This window comes from Melozone crissalis, unplaced genomic scaffold (assembly GCF_028551555.1).
Source record: "Melozone crissalis strain CALT ecotype California unplaced genomic scaffold, PUWL_Pcris_2 ptg000008l_1, whole genome shotgun sequence".
Lineage (NCBI taxonomy): Eukaryota > Metazoa > Chordata > Aves > Passeriformes > Passerellidae > Melozone > Melozone crissalis.
This window is the reverse complement of record NW_026535786.1, coordinates 9,821,371-9,840,162: the sequence shown is the minus strand read 5'-3', so window position 1 is coordinate 9,840,162 and position 18,792 is coordinate 9,821,371. Positions and strand designations below refer to the sequence as shown.

Sequence of the window (18,792 nt, the reverse complement as noted above, 5' to 3'; positions counted from 1 at the left end):
CAAAGGAAAGCAGTAGCATGGAGTTAATGATCTGAGATCAAACTGGAGGAACTAACGGCCCTTTTCTCACAACCTAGTTAAAAGTATGCATATTGAAAACCTTCTTCATAATCCTCCAGCAGGGAAACACACAGCAAGTCTAACAAGTGAAGAAAAAATTAGCAGCCACTTCCCCTAGGAAAACGAGGACATTGGGGGAAGCTGGTTCGTAAATTGGCCACAAGGATAAAAAGCCCCTATTATTTCCAACATCCTGCTGCAGGATGAAAGAGGGTAGTGAGCAGACATGAAACCCCTGCATCCCTAGAGGCCAAATTCTACTCAGGCTCTGCAGCATCTGCCCCATCCTCTTTTCCCCACAGCTCCCTCCCCAAGTGCCTGGGAACAGCGATGGCCAAAGACTCTGCAACACATAAGCACCTAGGAGCCATTTCAAGCCAGATCAGGACCCCAAGCATCTATTGATTTTACTTCCAGGAGACAAGGCCTTCCCCACTGCTGAAAATAAACCCATAAAGGCTAATTCAGCGTGCCACAACAAGTCAGATGAATCCATCCACGCAGACTGGTACTGCCTGGTGCTCCATCCTGTGCATCTCTCAGTCCTGAACTTGGATGAGGCACGGCATGCAGTGGAGAACCAGCTGCCACGTGCAGACTGCCACCCTGATCTTGCCCCAAAGCATCTGCACTTTCAATCAGTCCTCCTTACAGCTGTTTCCTTTTATTTTCATGGTGTCTGTCATTAAACAAGCCTCATTAATGCAACAGGAAGATGAGGTTCACCTCAATTTTGTTTAACGCTGTGAACCAGCAAATCTTAGATTGCATGGGAGGAGGTGAGGTCTTTGGGAGCATCATTGGGGCAATGCTGCCCAAAGCATGTCCCAGGGAATCCCCAGGAGCAGGAAGAGTCTCTAATTTAATTGGGGGAGATATTAAGAAGCTCTTTTTGCCTTAGAGCAAGCAATCAAGGCAAGGTTGGATGGGCTCTGAGCAACCTGGCGCAGTGGAAGGCGTCCCTGGCCACAGCAGGGAGCTGGAACTAGATGATGTTTAAGGTTCCTTCTGACCCAAACCATTCTGTGACTCTGTGATACCACAAAGTATTGGTCTGACATCAATATCCATCTGTTGATGATGTTCCAGCACTGGAGGTAAGTGTGGTGATTTCTACACAGAGTGAAAAGACAGACAACATGAAGGCTGGTCTCGGGGAAAGCTGATGCAGAAATCAGATTCACTGGACAGAAAAATGCCACTGCTGCTTGGCTGGAAGCAACCAGAGTTGTGGGGTCTCTGGAGGCATCTCTGCTTTCCTGGGAAGGCCAGTGTTTAAAAAATTTAAAAGCAGGCACAGCAGTTCTGAGCTCAGGCACAGACTTGCTGAGCTTTTTTAGATGGTCTTCACTATGCAAATACGACTTTCTGAACTTTTTTGGGTACCACTACATAAATTATTTTTGTCTGCAAATCTTTATGGTTACAGACCCAAATTCTGATCGTTGTGGCAAAGAAGAAGATTTACCACACAACTGCAACTTCAGCTTATGCTTGTAAAGGACTACAAGACTACCACCTTCACTTCTTCAAAGGATCATGCACAGGTAACAGCAATTAAAGATTTTTACCTGAAGCTCTGCTGTGGTGCAGGCTGAACTGACCCAAAAGAAATCAGCCTCATCTCTACTCCCAGCATGTTGCAGTCATGCAACACTTTCTGGATTTACTCTCCTGACAGTTGAGATTTGGTTCAGTTTAGTAAATATAAGCTTGATGGAGATGCACGATCTGTCTTCCATATCCTTGTGATCCCCAGGCCAAGAAATGACTGGGAGTTACCTGCTCCTCATGATGCAGCTCCAGCAGAGTCCCTAAGAGCCCATGTCACCATAAACCCCATGAGCAGGAGAGTCCATGAGCCCCATCCATTCCACGGATGCTCACAAGACTCTCCTGCCCATTTAAAATACACTTTTTGCATTAAGACCCTCCACACAATACCACACAGACTGCAGCTTCTCACACCACCACATGCTTCACTGGCTGCTACAGAATTTGAATTTGCAAGTATTTGAAAACAGCAATTAAGCATGCCTGAAGTTTGGCAGGGGGATTTATGTCAGCCAGGATCTGAGAACTGGTCTCCAAAAGTTATCACTCGATTCTTCAAGAAGAATGAAGGAATTTATAGAGGACACATAGGTTATGGAGAGAAGATGGGCAGAGCTGGACCTCAATCCCAATATTGCCCTGGCACTGATACTCATCTCTTGAGGACATTTGCCCAGCACTGGAGGAAAGTGTGGTGAATTTTATGCAAAATGGAAAGATGGAGCAACTTGAAGGCTGGTTGAGCCATTTTCAGCTTAGAAGCAAACTCACACTTGCATGCAACAGGCAATAAACTCAATCTGCTAAGAAAAGCAAAGACAGGCTGTGTAAACTGAAAATGCCATCAGCAAGCAAACTCTAGCCCTGAGGCCCTTCTTGGCGGTCTAAAGTTTAAAAACAATGACTGAATTTTAAAACCTCATTTGCTTCAGTGCTCCAGGACCTGGCTTTTTACTACGAAAAGGTAGAAAAGGACAGAAAAATATAAAAACATAATCAGCCTTCCTTTTTGTTTAATAACAGCCCCCAAACCACTCAAAGTACTTGAAACTGGTGAGATAACTGTCCTGATTTCAGAGAGGACGGGTGTGGGTGGCACCTCCCAGCACGGGAGGGGACGTTTGCATTGGCAGCCAAGGCAGAAAGCCTCCACACAACCTAGGGAAAAGGAAAAAAAATGAAAGAAAGAAATAAAGCAAAAAAACCCACCCAGCAAATAAACAAAAGCATTCCTAATAAACTGGAAATGTCATACTACATCAGGGATCACAAGATCGAGCCCAGAAAGGTCCAAGTGGCAAGAACACGCTGTTAAAAACAGATGGGAAAAACAAGCCGGGAAAGGTTGAGACTGTGTTCCTAAACTTCTGTTCCCAACACAGCTTTTAGAGCTGGTGCTGTTGTGGCTGGAGAGAGAGCAGGGTGAATTACCAGCTGTCTGCATCATCCCAATAGTCCCTGTGGAAACCTTATAAACAGGAGGATGGGGGAAAGACTTTCACACTAAAATTCCTGTTCAACAACTTTGGAAATGTAGATTTTTCCAGCTTCCTAAGCACAGGCTCACCACATGTGGAGGCAGATTAATAATACTGGTTTTTAAAATTTTAGCCTTGGTTTTGTGGAGTCCTGTTTGGAATGGGATTTGCTCCTCACAGCATGGCTGTGTCCAGGCAGAGGTTGAGCTGGATTTCTGGATTCTCTGCAACACGTGGGGATGGCCATGTCAGCCTTTCTGTGCTCATTCCTACTCATCTTAAGATGGACTTACAGAGGCAGCTCCACTCAGCGCCATAAAACCAGGTGCTCAGCGACCAAAATACAAGTCACGTGCTGGGAAAAGTGTGTTCCTGCTGACAACCCCCTAAAGGTTACACTTCACATGAAAAGGAGAAAGGAAGACCAAAATCAAATGGACAGAAGAGGGTACCAAGACACACAGCCTGCAGAGAGCTGTGCAGAGGAAACCTCTGTGCCTGCCACCTCCATGCTGAGCCCATTGACCCAAAGGTGACGGGAGATGAAGCTCCAGGTGACAAACTCCTAAGATACACCTGATGGTACCAGCTATTCCCTGAGATGTTCAGAGGCCTTTCAGTGTAACAAAATAACAGAAGTTCATTGTTCTAGAGGACTTTTTTACACAACTCCTTCCCCCAGTCCTGAACACAAGAAGACACAGCTGGAGCCAATACAGCTCTGCATGCACAGGGACCTGTTTGGGGTCCACAGTTTTCAGAGGCATTCAAGCCAAGGTCTGTTATTATGAGAAAGAGGGTCTAGCCTGGAAGAACTCAAATACTTTTGAGCTCCAGCACCTGGAAGATCTCAAAAGTATTTGTAAATATTGGGGTTTGGCTCAAGTGCCTTTTTATGCAGGAAGAGCGTGGGGGAGAACACTTTTTGAAGCACAAACCAAATGCTATTCTGAAATTTAACAAGTTCGACTGATTTCCTCTATTATTTTGCATTCCTTCATGCTTTAGGCTCCAGAAGATGCCTAAATATCCCAGTGCATAGGCTGCCAGCACAGCTTTTCCAGCCCAGCAGGAAGTAGGAGATATCTTCAGGGAGAGCCTATTTTTGGAGAGCTATCCAATTCCAAACTAAGCCTTCAAACTTTTTGTTGTTATTATTTGGATTAAGACAGCAGAGTGGGAGAGCTGAGGCATTCCCACAGCAGACCACATTGCTCACACTCCTTGTTCTCAGCGGTGGAAGAGGGATTTTGTATGGATGCAGGACATGGCTGGAAGTCCAGGGCTAACATCCCACAGGATTTTGCTGAAATCCTGAGCTGATATGTGGGCTGCTGGACACCCGGATGCAGTTGTGTTTAAATTTCAAAAATCGGTTCTTAATTCTGAACAACTAATCCTGTGTGAAGCCAAGATGAATGGAGAAGACTATTTTGTCTTGTACCCAAAACACTCCTAGTGAAAAACATGTATATAACAAAGAATTGCATTACAATAGCTTTTCACATTACCCAACATGTCTGTAGAATCAGCAGCCAAGAGCAGGACACCCCAGAGCCCCCCTGCTGAACAACTAGATTATGCTAAATTAATTGCAACATCCAGTGTTGGGGTTTTTCTTCCTTTAACAACTCCTATTTTACACATTAAAAAACATTTAGTCGCCATCCCTCAGCTTATTCCTTAGGATTAATAAATCAAAACAGAAACACTGGGGAGTATGCAACAACAAAAAAAATAAAATTCTAAAACCCCCTTGGCTGAATTTAATTTCTATTAGAATCCTTAGTCATGATGGAAATGTTTTTATAACCACAAACCTCCACTAAATTATCTTAACAGCCTCTAGCTGTTGTGCTGATGGCCGAAACAGCACAGTAAATGACTGTCTCACCATGCAAAATTATACACATCACTATTACACCATGTTTCAGCCCCAGCCTCTCAAAAGCAGAGCAGATTTATTCTTATTACCCAGCTGAGCTCACCCATGTGCCCTGCCACGTGTGTACTCCCAAAACAGAGTAAATCCCCCGATTTTGGCACAAACACCCTGCCCAGCACACAACAACCACTCACCTTTTCCCCCTCCTTTCCCACGTCTGACTGACTTTCTGCTCATCAGGTTTTCCTTGTCTGGCAGCTGGACTGAGTTTTTAAACAGGCTGAATTCACTCCCAACCTTATCCGATGAACTTCAAGGCAAGGCACGTGCAAGTGAACTTGGCTCGGGAAACTTGGAATTTCTCAGCACGAGACTGCAGGGACTGATGCAGCTTAGGGATGGGAAGACAAAGATGAGACTGAAGGATGCTGGTGTCTGATTCCCAGCTCTGTGATAAGACTCGTTGCACCCCTGAGATATTTCCTATTTATAAGGCAGGGTCAGTAAAGATCCAATATCCAGTAAGCAACCTGGCTGGAAAGGTTGGAATCTCACAGAGTGTCCAACCTCTTGTGCCAACTCTTTGCTCTTATGGGATGTGCAAAGCTAAAACAATTTGTGTTTACAACCCATCTCAGTGTTACAATGCCAAGACCATGGAATATTCAGGGTGGGTGTATGAGTATTAGTGAGAGTTCAAAGTGCAAGGACCAAATCTTGGGGGAAAGAAAATGAACCCAAGCCCAGGCCTCACCACTGGGCTTTGGGCACAAAAAGGATAAAGGTGAGAAAAGAGAAGAAGAAGATATGATAATATCCAGGAATATATACTGACCAGGAATGAATGTCTTAAGTTACAACTTGAAGAGCACCAGAGCCACATTTCTGATTGTGCTTTGGTGTCTTGTTTTCCATCAACCAGTATTTTTTGGGGTTTTGTTTGGTTTGGTTTGCATGTTTTTTTGTTTTTAAATACATATAACAGGTCAAAAGTCTCCCATGCTCTGAAGGAAGGAAATCCAAGGTTTTGACCAGGTCCTTCCACATTGACAAAGCAGAGTTGAACCATGCCTAAAATACAGCTGACTCAGCAGCAATGTGCACAGCAATGTGCACACACACATAAACCCCAAACATGTCATTCTGGCTTCTCACCTTCCTCCACAACCTGAGCTACAGTTGGTTAGTGGGAGGCTCCAGGTACAAAGAAATGCAAAGAACAGGCTTAAAAAGCTCTTCTTAATTACAAATGCAAATCTTGAAGCTTGTCCTTCCCAAGTGGTATTCAACATCTCAATTCTGTCTGAATTTCCAAGCGTGTCAGAGCAGCAGGTCCACACTTCACCCCACATGCCCTAATCACAACATTTAACAGCACTGAGTTGTCATGGCAGACCCTCCCAAGAAGCAGGATGGACAGAGAAAAATCACCAACAGAACATTGTCCTGAAACACCCTACTTAACCAAGTACTCATAAAAAAGTCTCATGAACAACCTACGCATTGCACAAGTCAGGATTTGCTTTATGTCCCTTTTTCTGTCCCAGCCCAGAGCAATCCATGAGGCCCAAGACAAACTCATTGTGAAGATCTAACACATACTCCTGAGCACAGAGGAGTATTTTGTGAAGCACTGTCCATAACACCAACCTGTGACATGCTCTGCCTTCTGCTGCACGTGAGGCACCTTCAGTATTAAAAAACCCCGGACAAATAAACCTTGCAGGCAACCTTTTTCTCCACACATGACTCTGTGTCTTCAAATCTTGCTCCTCAACGCACCTCCCTGCGACAGGACATGATACATCAGCCCATCTGCATGCCAGCTGGCTGTACTGATTTGATGCTTAAAAGAGTGTACTGATTGATTCCCAGTTGAAGCCTCAGTCAACATGTTTTGCAAGCGTTTGAGACAACGGCCTGGTCCCTTCAGGCCCTCCCTCCCTTGGGTTGACTTTGGAGGGAGTGTAAGGCAGTGGCTGAAAATGGCTTTGGGAGCAACTCTATGGCTATGGTGCTGGATCTAGCTAGTCTTGGACCAATGCACTTCCCATTACAGGTGGAAACTCACCAAAAAGGAAGAGGAAAGAGCCCTATCTCTTGTAAAGATCCATCCTCAACTCTGACTGCTTTAAACCTCAAAATAACAATTTTGTTCCTTTCCAGCGTTTCCTTTGTGCTATTGAATTCTAAAATTGCAGATATTCACATTATTTATCTCATCTACTTTATAAGGTGCAAATTCTGAGTTGGTAGGAGGAGGCAACTTCTCCCCAATGGCACATCAACAGCAGAGGCAGAACTTGCTGAAGGATGAAGAAAGAAAAAGATCTTATAAGCTTTAACATCTGTGACCAGCTCCCCTTCTGCGTTTGATGCCAAGGGGTCAGACACATCTGGTCACCTCTCCCAAGCACAAATCCCACCTCTCCAAGAGTGAGTTCCAAGATGGGATGGGACCTCACTCTCTTTGGTGATGTGCCAAATGCTTTGGGCCACTTCCCGAAGAAGGACCCTGGGATGCTCCCATCAGAATCCCACAAGCCAAGCCGAAATGCTGTCCCCCCTCTGCACAGACAGCAGCCCTGAGGACTTTTATCAGGGAACTTTCTTGTTCACTTTCCTTGGAAGGTGGCTGTCCTTTGCTGCTTTGGAGGCTGTTGTGTAAAGCTTTCCCAGGCTCCTAATCACTCTCATCACCCATCTCCAAAGACGCTGGTGTCAGGGGTCCACCCACACACACATTGCTGCAGGATAAAGTCCTGATTGCTGGCAGGAAAACTTCCTGCTCCCTGTCCTGCCTCACTGCATGCACACAGAGGGCTCAGAGAAGGACCTGAACAGATAACGCTCAGTTAAAACCTCAAATGCCAATTTTGAACCCTTGAGCAGGGACCAGCCTACATAATTTCTCAGCATCTCCTTCTGGCCAGGAGAGCTAAAAGGAGTCTGTCAGTCTGTACACCCCATACCTTCTGCATCTCTCCTTGCTTCCCTTTTATTGATATTATTTATTTATTCCCCTCCATCAAAGGCTTTAAGGAGCCGTGATCACAGAGTGCCCACTGTCTGCATGGCTGCCCCTATGGATAACATGAGGCCATGCTGGAGGTAGCAGCAAGGCTCAGCTGCCAGCTCTGCGCCCCTCTCTCCTGCCACCCTGGCCCTGTGCCCTGACCCCCGAAACAATGAGCTCCTCTGTTCCCCACAGCCCGCTGGAAACTCCAGCCTGACATTACGTGTGGTGGGCAGTGGGCGAGGCAGGCAGGGGAGGCGAGACGGGGGCAGAACAGAAGCCTCAAGTCATCGATTCTTCCTGGGTCAAAGCAAACGAGGTTTTCTCGGGAGCTTCCTATCTGGAGGGAGCTATTTAGGAAGAACACAGTGGCCCAGAATCAAAGGAGCTGTGTGCAGTTGATGGCATGGAAGTAGAGTGGCTGATTTATGCTGTCAGTCAAGAAGGGGCATTTACAGAGGGGCATTTATGGAAGGGGCTTGGAGAAGAGAAGGCTCTGGGGAGACCTCTTTGTGGCCTTCTAGTACTTAAAGGGAGCTTATAAAAAAGAGGGAGTTGTTACACAGGCAGATAGTGATAGAAAAGGGGGATGAGTTTTAAATCAAAAGAGAAGAAATTTATCTTAGACGTTAGGAAGAAATTCTTTCCTGTGAGGGTGGTGAGGCACTGGAACAGGTTGATCAGAGAAGCTGTGGATGCTCTATACCTGAAGTGTTCCAGGCCAGGCTGGATGAGGCTCTGAGCAACCTGGTCTGGTGGACGCTGTCCCTGCCCATGGCAGGGGATTGGAACTAGATGATCTTTAAGGTTGCCTCCAACCCAAACCACTGCAATTCTGTGATTCTATGGTTTGTTACGCTTGCCCCTTCCTGTGCTGGATTGCTCTCAAACACAGCATCTGTGGGCAAGAAGTGTGAGAAGAAAGGAGATCTGGAATTGCTGATGTGGCTTCTATAGGAGTGGTAAGGGAGACTTTTAAATGGAGAGGCAACTACTGAAACCCCGAGCTGAATTGCACAGCCAACCTTCTCTTTTCCATGTCTTTTCCATGGGGCACAGTTTCAAGCCAAGAGCATCCAGAGAGCAGTAAAACCACATACTTCCCCCTACAAATAAACAAAAAAAGTGGCAAAAGATCCTTAAATGACAAAGTGGGTGAAGATCTGAAGAACAGATAGGTAGCAAGGACTAATAACACCATTAAGCATTGTTACTGAAATTATTATGAGATTAACCAAATGCAGACAAACAAAAGCACTGCCCAGTTCTACAGGAGCACACGGTACCAAAACTCCCATGTACGAGCAACACAGCTCTTCAAAGCTGAAAGTTGAAAAGACACCCCAGAGTCAGTATCTCCAGTAGAGAGGAGAGAAATGAAGGCTTACTAGTCACTTTTGGAAACGAGACATAATCCCTGGTTGGATATTATGTTAAGTGGCCAGAAAGCGGATTTAGCAAGTCAACTTGCAACTTTTGGCAGCCACAAGAAAGTCCACTGGCTTGCTCTGAAGGTCAGTGAGGAACCAGAATGGGTGAGGCAGCAGCTGGGATCACCAGCAAAACTTAATCACTGAAAATCCATGAAATTCAGAAGACCGCAAATCTTTGACTCAAAATGTTATTTCCATCTTACCATATGGATGCGGGACCTGGAACTCCACCAAAGAAATGTCTAAATGCCTTCCAAAGCAAACGCCTTTGGAAAATACCAGGTTTAAATGGAATAAGATGCATAACAAGTACTGAAATGCTATTAGGACAGTATCTTCAATCCAGAAGACACAATGGAAATAGTTTAGATGTGTCCAAAAGGCAAGGGGAAGCAAAAGAAAGAATAAACAATAATTTAAAAAAAAAAAAAAACAACCAGAAGATAGTTCAGTCAATAGATATTCATTTCTGTCAATAGATTATTATTTCTGTAATAGAGAGAACAAACATACAGCATTTAAAAATTCAGAGGCCATGTGGAGCCTGGAGTAGGCAGAGACAGAAAAGCTTTTGAAGCAACAGAAAAGAAGAAGCAATCTGAACACTTAATACAGAAAAGTCTAAGAGCTACTCTTAATTGGTCCTGCCTCAAAACCAGATTTAAACTATAAATAAAAATGTTCTATTTCTGACCCAAGAGGGAACTTTCTACCCTGAACACACATCATTTTGGGGCGAGAATATTCACATTTGGATGGAGAAGTTCATTTCTAGGCATTAGTGTAATGCAGACAACCAGGCTGATGCAAGATTTCCCAAATCAGAACCTTCTCCAGGAAAAGTGCACAGGAACTCCGCAAAAAAATAGGAACCAAATATGAAAACACAAATCCAGAGATGAAATCAGCTCCCCCCTTTCCCAGGTTGCTGGATTTAGTCCAGATTCAATGGAGAAACAGGCACTGCTGGCTATCTTACACAGCAAGAAACATATGCTTCCAGCACTCAGATTTTCCTCCTGTCCTTCAAAGGCACAGCTTGCAGGCTAAAGACAGCTAAGAACAAATTTTTTTTTACCAAAGCTGCTTTTAAAATATTTTTAAAGATTTTCTACTTAAACACAGCACGTATTTAAGTTGCTGTGTGACTAGATATGACTGATGACATATGTACGATGGCACTGTGCAGGCTGGCACGCTGACCTTGAGGAAATCCTCTTTGTGCATCACAAGGTCGTGGCAGGCGTGCCTTGGTGCAACTGTGTGTGCCTGGCAGCATGCAAATGGTCTGGATCTCTTCTTAAGGTCTCAGGTCTGTTTTTTGTGAATCCACATGATGAATATTTGTTTTTTCCATCACTAATCACAAATAAGAAAGAAAAGTGATCATAGAATTACAGAAGATCCTGAGCTGAAAGGGGCCCACAGGCATCACTGAAGCCCAGTTCCCAGCCCTGCACAGGACACACCACGTGCCCAAGAGCATTGTCCAAATGGTTTTTGAACTCTGCCAAGCTTGGTGCTGTGACCACTTCCCTGGGGAGCCTGCTCCAGTGCCCAACCACCCTCTGGGTGAAGAACCCTTTCCTAATACCCAGCCTAAACTTTCCCTGACACACCTTCATGCCATTCACTCAGTTCTGTCACTGGTCACCAGGGAGCAGAGATCAGTGCCTGCCCCTCTGCTTCCACAGCAGCTGCAGACCACAGTGAGGTCTCCCCTCCTCAGTCTCCTGTTCTCCAGGCTGAACAACCCAAATACCCTGAGCTGCTCCTCATAAGGCTTCCCCTTCAGAGCCTTCACATCCTGGTGGTTCTCCTCTGGACACTCTCCAACAGCTTTGTATCTTTCACACACTGGCACCCAAAACTGCCCCCAGCCCTCGACGTGAGGCTGCCCCAGTGCAGAGCAGAGCGGGACAATGCCCTCCCTTGCCCAGAGTCAGCTGCCAGGGCACTGCTCACTCACATTCAACTTGCTGTCCACCAGGACCCCCAGGTCCCTTTCCTGGCACCGCTCTCCAGAATCTCACTCCTCAGGCTGTCCATATACCCAGGGTTGCCCCACGACAGGTGCAGAATCTGGTACTTTCCCTTGTTGAACTTCATATGGTTGTGACTGCCCAGACCTCTAATCTGTCCAGATCTCTCTGTAGGGCCTCTCTGCCTTGGAGGGAGTCAACAGCTCCTCCTAACTTATTATCATCAACAAACTTACTTAGTATCCTTTTGAGTCCTGCACCCAGTAATTTTTTAAGATGTTGAAGAGCACTGGCCCTAAGACTGAGTCCAGCAGAGGCCCACTAAAGATCAGACACCAGCCATGATCTGCACTGGCTGCATCTGCAGAGCCTCCCACATTCACTGCCAATTCGCTGTGGTTTAACCCATGATAACCACATGATAACCACAAAGCTGGTTTCACTTGGCAGCAAGGTGGAGAAGCTACACAGAACAGCAGCAAAATGTCCCTTAGCTCTACTCTGCTCTACAGGCACCCTGAAGTAAATAAAAAACTCTCTCTCATTTCTTCCACCTCCTGAGATACATTTTGTCACCACTGTAAGGTGCTGAAAGATCCACCTAAGCATTATGATAGGAAACTAAGAGTTTAAAGACTTTAAATGATTACTGAAAGGAAGGGCCATTTATATTAAAAGCAGTAATTTCCAAACCTTTTGGGTCAACTCATCTCAGAGAGACCCTTGATGACCTTGGCAGCCTCATCATCCAAATCCCTGAGAAATGTATAATGTACTTCTCTGGACCAGCTGCAATAATTTCCACAGCTTCACACATCCTCAGCAGCTTGCGAGCAGCTCGGAAGCTCCTGGCTCAGGTAGAAACCATAAAGCCAAGGTGAGTTTGCAGCTGTGAGAATGACCCTGAACACAAGTGCAGCCAAATCACTGACTTGCTCTGTGCCTTGGTTTCCCCATCAGACCAGACATTTCCTGGCAGATGTGGTCTCCCCAAACACAGCACGTGGAGCCCCAGTCGCCTCAGCTGCTACTGAAATACAGATAAATAATTTTTGTTCTGCCTTTGAGTCACTAGTATAAATTATGTGCTTCGGTCTGGTAAACACTTTTGCATCATGTCTTCCATCTGATAGTTGCTAAAAGAAAAAGGGGAAAAAATTGTTTCAGTGTCACTTCTGCTCTCTTTCAAAGAGAAACAAAGCTGTCTTCCTCGCACACTTTCCTTAAGTACTGTTTGTCTTTCTTAAGTTCAACCTGTGCTTTGCAACTATTAATCTTTTATATCCACCATGGACTGCCAAGACAATCAGCCAACACTGAAGTCATGACAGATAGCTGAGGATTCACTCAAGCTGTCTGAGCAAAGCCAAAGTAGCAGGAAAATACACCAGGTTCACCCTCCCACACAACAGACGGACTCCTTACCTCTGTGGGCATGTCCACCTCAATTGATGCAATGCCTCAGAACACACACAGGTTAGCCCTAGCCAAACCAGTTTGGGTTTCAGCAGCTGAAGAGCTGCCCCAACACGTGTGTTGGCAGCAAACAAAACAAAGACTGTCCACCTTCACAGTGAGCTGGGCTACAACAGCTCTACTGCTTCTGAGATTCATGGCTCCACGTTGCACCTTACAGAGGTGTAAGAAATGTTGGGTTAGAGGCACCTCAGGAAGTTTCTAGTCCAGGCTTGCTGACTTGACATTTGAGGTGTCATTAGATCAGGTCATCTGGAATTTTCTCTGGCCAAGTCTCGAAAACCTCCAAAGACTGAGACCCTGCAGCCTCTGCGGGAACCTGTTCCTTTACACCATGACCCTCTTATTGGAGGGGCTTTCCAAAGACCCAACCTGAACCTTCAAATCTGGGTTGTGGTTGTTGCTCCTTATCTTGACACCTTCTACAATCAAGACTTTGACTCCATTGTTCCCACAACCATCCCTCAAGTATCTGCCTCTAACTAGATCACAATTATCATGATGACAATACATCACCACCTGGCTGTTTCCAGAAAATGCTACAGTGGGCAAAGGAATGCAGCCCCACACTCAAAAAAATGACCCCAAATGGAGGGGGTAGGACCTCTTCCCCTCTTGTAGGGAAGAGGTTGTGTGTTTTGACTCATCAGCAATGATGCAGTAGAGAAACGAGTTAGAGAGTGGGACCTTTGTGCAGCATTGCACAAGAGAGCTGGTGTAGCAGGAGTGCTGGCAGGCACTGCCTTTGCAAGCAAAATGCACCCCTGCCCTGCAAAACCTTCTCTGGTGGAGCAAGTGTTCATCCCTCCTGTGAATCATTGGGCAGATTACAATAGCTAAAATATATGATGGTCTTTTGGGATCAAGCTGGGAGATTATATGGGAGGAGCAGGGTGCAGCAAGGCACTCTGACAGATGGAATAAGTGCAAACTCATGGAGTTTCAGTGCAATCAAAACTTTCTACAAAGAACTTGTCAGAGGACTTCCTTGAGTCCCATCAGGAGAGCAGGTGACATAATCAGTGCCCTTAAGCCTCTTAGCTACCCCTCCCTGCATCCAGGCTCAAAACCCATAAATTCACCCAAACCAGCACTGGAAGGAATTTCTGGAGAATTTGTCAAATTTATTCCACTGCCTCTACACAGATTCAGCTCTCTGAAGTGGAGTTTGGCCAACCTGCTACTCAGAACTGCCATGATGGAGACTCCAAGCCCATCCCAAACCATCTGTTCCACTGCTCCACTCCTCTGGCAATCAGAGGTTAGGAAGTTTTTCCTACACTTGTTTCCCTTGCTGCAGCTCAAGCTCAGCATTTCTTGGCCTCCAATCACCAGCCATGTAGAACAATTCGCTCCCTTCCCCTTCACAGCCACCTTTGGCATACTCCAGAACTGTTATTTCTCCTCTCAGCCCTCTCATCCCCAAACAACCCCATTTCTTTCAGTCTTTCTGTTTTCTATATCTTTGCTCAATTTTTGGTGCTTTTCTCTGGCATGTCTGCAACTGTTTCCTATTTTTGTTAATGGGTAGAGCATCCCAAATGAGGCACGGCACAGCTGAGCATGGGAGTGACCGATTAAAACTCCTTAGAGAGAAGACAGAAAAAAGGAGATAATTTTGCACAATACCTATCTTTTGTTCTTTGCTGCAGAATAAAGAGATGTTCTTTCTTCTCCCTCCTATAAAATTTCATCCCAATCAGCACTGTGCCAAACTCCACCTGGCATCTCCACTACTTGACAGCCTATGACAACCCTGCACTAATTGTCCTACTTCAGTCCACATCCCACATTCTCATTTAAGGAGGACATCCTTACAATGCATTTTGAGGTGGGATATGAAGGATCCACTTCAGGAACCAAAATAAGCCCTTCATCAAAGAGCTGCCCCTAGGAACAGGGCTGCAATCAGTAAATCAGCCCTTTAACCTCTTCCTGCTTGTCCCACCAGAGAGGAGCAGCTCTTCCAATGACCTTGATTAAACTGCTTTTGCTTGATGTAAGAACGAAACTGATGCACAAGGACAAACCCAGATAAACCAGCTGGGAGGAAAAAAAAACCAAACCCCACAGCACTAGAGGACTGTACAACCAGCACACGATGACAAGCTTTTGTTTTAGTCAGAACTGCAGACATACATCTCAGCCAGACAGAAAATACTCTGACTTCATGGCACATAAATGAGCAGGCAGAGCACACTGATCTAACGATAGGGAGCTGAGCTGCTCTACGACAGCGCTTGTTTTTCACAGTGCTTCCCTGCCAGACAGTCCAGCCCCGAGCCCATCGTGCCGGGCAGCGGACAGACACAAAACACTGCTCCAAACCCACGTCTCACACAGGAGACAACAGACAGGCACGTCCAGCAGGAGAGGACCAGGAGACAGTGAGTCAGTACTGGACCAGCTCAACATGCCCTGGTCTCGGCTGGCTGGTCACACAACTAAAGCCCAGGGTTTTATTTAGGGACTATTTTTTTTTTTAAAAATTTTTCACATGTGCTTTAAGGAGGAGCCAGAAGGAGAATTAAAAGACAGTTCTGTGCTTTGTGGCTGTGTACAAGGAGACCCTTTCATGCATGAAAGTCAGAGAGGCAAAAGGTAGGAACAGGATTTTTAATAGGGTCTGTAGCAACAGGACAGGGGACAATGGTTTTAAACTGAAAGAGGGTAGATTCAGATCCAGATATGAGGAAGAAAATTTTTTTAAATGGGGGTGGTGAGCCACTGGCACAGGTTGCCCAGAGAGGTGGTGGATGCTCCATCCCTGGAAACATACAAGGCCAGGCTGCACAGGGCTCTGAGGAACCTGGGGTCTAGGTGAAGATGTCCCTGCTTATTGCCAGGGGATTGGGATAGATGAATTTAAACCTCTCTTCCAACCCAAACCATTCTATGAATGTACAAGAAGTGTTTGTCTGAAAAAAAGCAATTAAGCATGAGGATGAGGGAGTTTGATGTCCCAAGCAGAGCAGAGGTGAAAAGAGATATTTTGGTACTTCAATTACTTTTGACCTTCAATTGTTTGCTTAGGTTTTATTATCAATATTACAGTAGCATTTACAGCCACACTGCCCAGAGTCTACATGAACCCCTGTCTGCAGTTATGAGGCTGAAAAAAGGCACACTTGGTCTCAACCTTTAAGCAGTCATCGTTTGATCATTTGAATGTCTCTCAACAGAAGAGAAACTCACAACACTGATATTTCCCAGAGCGTTGTACAAATAGGTCTCACAATCTCACATAAACACAATCCTCTGAAGTGAAACAGAGCAAGCACTGCTGTAAATGCAGATTAATGCCACACAGATCAGGTGTGGAGAAGAGTCCCCTTTCCCAACCACCCTGGGTGGAAGTCAGAGAGAAAATTCAGTACTTTCCTTTCTTGCCACAGATCTCCTTGAAAAATAAAAGCAAAACAAAACCAGGCTTATAAAAGCACAGCACTTCAAGGATAGCGTTAGCAACACACCCATGTACAGACACATACATTTGAAATGCACTTGTCAAAGGAAAAATAAATCTGTCCTCTCCCCTGTGTCAATACAGCCAGAGCAGGAACTTCAAACCCCATTAGCAGCATCCTGCAGCCTGAGATTTCTCCTCTGAGATCTCAAAGCAGAACATAAACTGAAGACATAAGGAAAGTGGCAAAGCCAGCGATTCAGCACCTTCCCTTTGAGGCCATACAAAAGCCGGCATAAACCGTCTTTTGTGCACAAAAACCAAAGTCCAACCATGTGGGTTTATTGTGGACAAAGGCAGGTTTTACAGGAGGAAAGCCATCACCCTCAGGCTCTGGACAAGCAAGCTGCTCTGAGCTACACTTGAGGAGAGCCTGATCCACACACCAACACCCTAAATGCACACCACAGCTACATAAACACAGTATCAATAATAATGCATGAAAAAGCAAAGGGACGAGGCACCACCAAGTGAGACACAGTCCAAGCTAAAGGCCAACGCTTTCAAATGCAGCCACTGATGCAGGAAGCTGGTGCAACTGGTGTGACTGGAAGGGAAGTCCCACTGACCACAGCGCCGGGACCGCTCCAGCGCAGAGATCCCCTCGAGTGACATCTGCCAAGCATCGCTTCCTGCCCCGCCGAGGCTGCGTGGGATGGCCGGGCACATCTCAGCATGGCTGCATTTCCTCTTGGGGCAATGAGGATGTTTTGAAAACATAGGTGGCTTGCAAAGCACTTTGGGATGTATGTGGATGAAAAGCACTCTTATGCACATCGATAATTAGCACTAACCGCCGGCGTGTCACACCCTCCATGTAGAGCATTTAGCAGATTTATTCAGCTCTTGCTGGAATGCCAGAGCACAAGCTGGATATTCAGACAGTGATGTGAGCGCCCTTTCATGGGGCAGATGCTGGGGAGCTAATGATGTTTGATGAGTTAAGGCCATTGGTGACTCAGGATCAGCAATTAGTTGATCTCTGCGGGAGGAAGGTGCTTCGCTCCATTAAGCTAAAAGCATCCTCCACAGTTCAGCATGCACAAAGTCATTCTGTCCACCTCCCACAAAGCCTACCTACGTTCATTAGGGGGTTGATACTTCTCACGTAAACACTCAGGTTTACCTTACTGGATTCCCCAGCAGTTCCACCCCTCAGCCCTGTGCCAACCTGATATTCCCTGGAAGAGCATAACGCACACAAGGAAAGAATTGCCAAGAGCAACTGGACACACAGTCTAATGCAAAGGGACGTGGTACCACTGATGTCTATGGGGCTGAACCCATTTTGGGCAAGGCTAATAACAGTCCATCACAAATCAGACACAACCCCAGTCCTGCTCGAGCCTGCAGTACGGGACTATAGACATCCATCTCCCTCTCAAGGGTAGACAGTGATGCTTCCATCAATCAATAACAGGCACTGGGGAGACACCAGCTGCACTTGTTCTGCCTGCCATTCCCCAAATGCACGCAGGCAAAAGCAACAGGACCAAAGGATGATCTGGCTGGTGTCCCCCCAGGAAGGGAGAGCATCCAGCTCCCTTCCCAGAGGCTGCATTCCAGTCATCTGAAGGCTGGCTGAGGCTGGTCACTGGTGTCAGGGAGTGGAACCCTGGACATCGTGGGGAGCGATGTGCCGAGTCATAGGACGGCAGCGCGATTCTGAGCGCTAATGCTCGTGGCACATGGCAGGAGCGTCAGGCGGAGGACGCAAAGAACAGTTATTTCTTTCAATGAGTGGGGAATGTGACAGAGCTGGCATTTGGACCCTCTTTTTACAACTTCTTTGAAGTGTTTGATCTCAGCCGCTAACGACACAAAGGCTATCGAAGCGCTACTGGTGCTATCTTCAAAGGGTTCGGACGTTCAATGATTAATAGTAACCCTGCACGGGATGGGGGAGAGCGACTATTATGGGAATGTTGGGGGAGATCCAAGATGCGTTAGTACCTTTACTCTTTGGGACAAGGTACTCCCAGCCTCCCCTAAAACAGACGACTTCAAAGGCGGGGGTGTGACGGTCGCAGGTCCCGGGTGAGCGCGGCCACCGCGGGGCGCAGCCCGAGCGGCCCCAGCGCCGAGTGTCCGCTCCGGCCGCGGCCGCCACCGCCCATCCCGCCAGCCCGGGGCAGGAGCAAGCCGGGGGCTCCGGGATGCTCCCACCCGCCTTCCCCGAGAGGCGGGGAGCCAGGAGCGCTCGTTCCCCGCCAGGGCAAGGGGCACCCCCGCCCAGCCGAGCCTCCGCGGCGCCGGGAGAGGCGGCGGCAGGTGCACCCGGGCTGGCGGCGGAGGAGCGGGGATGGAGGCGGGGGGATGGATCCCGGCTTTCCCGGGGCCGGGGTAAGGATGAGATGGGGTGGGCAGAGACTTACGTATCTCCGTAACTTCTTCTCCGGCGGCGACTTTCGGAGCCAGCCCGAGCACACCACCTCCCCGCCG

General features: G+C 46.8%; 1 protein-coding gene across 2 annotated transcripts in view; it reads right to left on the bottom strand.

Moving 5' to 3' along the window:
* GAB2 (GRB2 associated binding protein 2) overlaps window positions 1-18,792 on the bottom strand; it is an 87,038-nt gene extending 68,246 nt beyond the window's left edge. For both annotated transcript variants that reach the window (XM_054269884.1, XM_054269885.1), the window contains exon 1: window positions 18,726-18,792. The gene's annotated coding sequence lies outside the window, so the exon portion shown is untranslated. The remainder of the gene's footprint in view (window positions 1-18,725) is intronic.